Source organism: Strongylocentrotus purpuratus, unplaced genomic scaffold (genome assembly GCF_000002235.5).
Source record: "Strongylocentrotus purpuratus isolate Spur 01 unplaced genomic scaffold, Spur_5.0 spur5_scaffold_1, whole genome shotgun sequence".
Lineage (NCBI taxonomy): Eukaryota > Metazoa > Echinodermata > Echinoidea > Camarodonta > Strongylocentrotidae > Strongylocentrotus > Strongylocentrotus purpuratus.
Genome location: NW_022145594.1, coordinates 15,370,090 through 15,374,731, shown reverse-complemented (window position 1 = coordinate 15,374,731; position 4,642 = coordinate 15,370,090).

The following is a 4,642-nucleotide window of genomic DNA, read 5'->3' as shown; positions in this document are numbered from 1 at the left end:
GCAATCATGGTCATTTCGAATCCACCTTTATAATATTTTTTCGGGAGGAACGAGTTTGATATGCTAAATCTAGATGAAGCTCGAATATATATCTCTAGTGATTATTGAGATAGCGCGATGACGGGGCTAACACCTGTCATTTGAAACATGTACATCTGTTATCGACCTTCTTAGCCCTAAATTGAGTCAGATCGCCTTCCTATGGTGATACATATTACTAACAAGTTTGGGCCTCATAAAAAAAGTTCTTGATATATTGCGATAACAAGGCCAATACCTGAAATCACATACATTAACCTTAATGAACTTTGTTCCTTTTACTTGTTTACTCCCAATTTTAATCGGATCGTATTTCTATGGTGATACGTGATATCACCAACTTCGAAATTCATACATCAAGTGGTTCTTGAGATATTATGTTAACGAGACAGCTGCAGGACGGACGGGTGGACGAACCGAAACATAATACCTCCGGCACCACCTTCGATAGACGGCGGCAGAAAACAAAACTCGTTTGTTACCTCGTTTGTTGAAACTTGACTTTTCAATATTTCACGTTCAATTAACCTATACTTTACATAGTGAACGACAAACCTACTGTTAAAATTGAAAACTAGTCCTTTGTTCACAATCACTATTTTTCTTTTCCCTTTTCTGAAAGAACGAATTTTTAATTTGCGTCACCAATCTTATGAGCTTCTTTACTGAGTGAATTGTTCAGGGCAAAATGAAGAAAACAAAATTAAGGAAAGTAAAACGATATCAATAAAAAATAAGTGAACAACTTTAAAGAATATGTAAAACAAAAAAACGTTTGTGAAAGTCATTAATCTGTGTAAAGTAGTCGATACAATAATGACCAAACAACAAAAGTAGAGATTATTTGCATAAATAGTTATATTTTCATACCAAATAAAATACATGTACAGCACGATGTGGTATATCATATCACAGTATGTAAGTACAGAGTGGACAATATGCAGTAATGATATGAGTTTTGTTACCAACTTGACACGCATTGACTCAAGTATAACACACTTATATTCACATCAGTTCCTTCTTTGGGCACCTAAAAAATGTCATAGCATATCAAATATCCATGACAACCTTTTCACAATCAAGACTATTTTGAGTAAACGTATCGCTCTAACATTTTTTTAAACAAAAAACTGTTTTGTAATCCTTAAACAGATTTGTTACTGGAATACTTTATAAATAACTTAACATTTTCATCAAGCAAAGCATGGAGTACATTGAATCACGATTGCGACTACTTTCCAAAAATCAGCCTAACGCAGTTTGAATCGACATGTTACGTCACCTATTGAAAGTTGCGAACATGACAATGATATATTACGTAGTTTTAGTATGATGGGACATAAAACGTGGTATTGAAATTGCTCTTGAGTTTATTTTTCGAAAACAGTTGCGATCCTGTTCTTATCAAACTACTCCATGAGTGCCAATGTTCTACTACACGTGCAGCAACATAAATGTGAGTGAAACACAACAAAGACAAACCTGAACTTATATTATTGCACGAAATCACTAAAAAAACACATATTTTAACAAATGAATTTGGTTATATAATGCAATGAAGACAAACTAAATCATGTCTAAAAATTGTAGTGATGATGGTATAATGTCCTGTGCTACTATAACTAAAAAAATAAGTTCCACAATTGCGAGAACTACATGTATAACAAATACGACGTAATTAATAAAATTTGATTTTAACCTTAATTGCTATATACACGGATATATCTAGACCGTTTAACTCCATATATTGCGTCTGCTTATGGCAATCTAAGCAAACCAAACGACAAGGCTAATTTCATTAATATTTACAATTACTGGCACTTTTATAGAAACATTAATCCTTCATTTTCGATCTTCCTCACCTAAAACCTCAGACCTTCACACACTACACATTTCTGTTCAATTGCATACAAAATTCCTACTCGTGCTTAATCAAATAGAATAAATACCTTCTTCGTTAAAATAGATACAGGAATACTTTTAAAAATAACTCCGAATGAGTTAATACTTATGATTACTATTTCTTATTTTTATCATTTTCTTATTTTGTCTGAAATAATTAGCATATCAAAATGATTCATATTACAAAGACACAATAATATTGTTCTTTTCAGTTTACAATCAACTTGTTTACCTTAGACCATATTTTGTTGACCTTAGATTATTTATTGTGAATACTATGTATGTGTGCGTTGGGGGCAAATATTGTTTATGAAAGCTTTCCCCAACGCTCAATTATAATTAGGTAGTTTGAATCTACCGTTTCGAGATTTACACTTCTGTACCTCTCATCGGTTGCATGGAAATATCAATGGAAATAATACAAAATTAAATAATTTAGGAACATGATCATTTCTAGTTACTTCAAACTAAAATGATTTTCAAAGGCTACGAGCGGCGAGATTTCTCCTTCCCTCGAAATAATGGCTACCAAACTTGTCGATATACATGTACCTCGAAAGTGACATAAACAGACAGGACGTTATGTCAAACTTTTAAATATTAAAAATGTATCAATTATTGACAATTATGGGTACATAAATTATCAACTCAGAATGAGTTTCGTAAAATACTAATAACACTTAGCCCTAAAAACAATATGCCAACAAACATATAGGTAACGATTGAAGCAGATTTGGTGTAAGATTATTTACTGATGCTCATGTATGATGAACAGATTGGAGATATATGACAAAACATACATGTACTGTCATGTTAATATCCTTTTGAACTAAATATTTAACCTTTTACTGAGAATTAGATTATGTGCCATTCAAAAATTCCATTCTTATAACAAAATTATTCTTTTGTATTATATGTCGACAGATTAAAAAAAAAATGTGGGAAATGAAAATGAGTTATAACGAAGATCATGGAAACATAAATGTAAACAAACGTAGCCGCATGATCATGTTCTACACAACAACAAAAAACATAGAAATGTATAAACCCGCAATTTATCCTAGTAACTGTCAGATGATATGAGGTTCCTGTGTTAATATGACAACATTAACAAAATGGCAATATCAAACGAACCCTGTTTCGAAAAGCTACATGTTACACATTCAGTTCGAAATAACTAGTAATACAATGTTATTCCTATTAAAAGTTATAACTATAAGTTATTTATAGTAGAATAATCTTTACTGGTTCATTCTCGTTCGGATCTCATTATGAAAGGGCACATGAGCAAATTACCCTAGACTCATCGTTTCAAACTGCAATAATCGCGATAAAGTTTAAATGTCATATTTCGTTTTCTTCAGCTGAAAGTTTTCACTTTGCACAAAAGCCACATAGAGCATCATTGCACTTATATGTTGAAAATGAGTAACGTACATACAGGAGATCCGAGAAAATGTTAGCAATTTGAGAAAGTCTTCATACAAAGATATTACGGTTTTTGGGCAAGGATGTTCATCCTGATTGATAGCTTGGAGTTTCTTCTATGATCGGACGATATATTATACTTCAGTGAGCAAAATTCAGACTTGACTAGCTAGTTAGATGACACGGAGTACTCGTGCGCCATTAAACCGTTACAGTTCATTTTGTGTACCTTGATTTAGCTAGTCAACACAAATACTGCTGATTTAGAGTACACTTTATTTATCACAAGATCAACGGTAGTATAACACCAATATTTTAATAAGTACTATAGTTTTCTTCCATTGAATTGAATATTCTGAGTTCTTTTAAACAACTCAGCTTCAAAGCAGAGTATTGCGATACAACAGAGAATGTAGGCGGTTACATCCCCACTCAAGACTTAAAACACAAATGAATGCTTTCGTAAAAGTGTCACGCTATTGCCTAAGCGATCAAGAGCCACAGAATTGCTTCAGGAATTCCTACTAACTTTTCTGGTGATGGTCACTGTATACACATTACACTTATTGCTCACGCATGATACCATTAACATGTCTGATGTTGATAATATTTTGATAATGAGCGTAAGCCAGATATTAACATTGACAACTTGATTTGCATGCCATACCAAGTTATCACGAAAAACCCATTACCGTAGCCTCTGAAGGTACTCATGATAAGCCATGTACATACACATCGATATTGTACTATTATAATTAGTCCATCGTTCTGTTCTTCTTTGGAAATCACATTATTCTCCAATATCAGCCTTAAAAAAATGACACATGATATGACTATGATACAAGGTAAAGTCTTACAGTATTTGTCCTTTAGCAAATCATCACCATTACCAATGCAAAACTTGTCACATATTTGTCCTCAATTGTACTTTCTAAGGCCATGCTTTCTAATGAAGCTTCAAATCATCGTTTTCATCTTGCACGTTTACCTCTTCATACAACGTATGACAGTGAGTTTAATTGTGCCTGTTTGGTAGAGCCCCATTGTTCGATTGTTCAAGAGGGCGTTTTATTTTGAAGACGCACAGGAGTTGGTTCTCATGTGGAATTTGAAACTGTTCCGATGTTTAACCAATAACAGAAGGCTAATCAATATGTTTAGGCTAATGTTTTGCATTTCCGATCCATCCCCCCATATGGAAAAGTCCTTATCTCACTTTTCCCTCACCCGAAGACGTTCCGAGAGACTAGAGGGTTCTTCTAATTGATAGGCC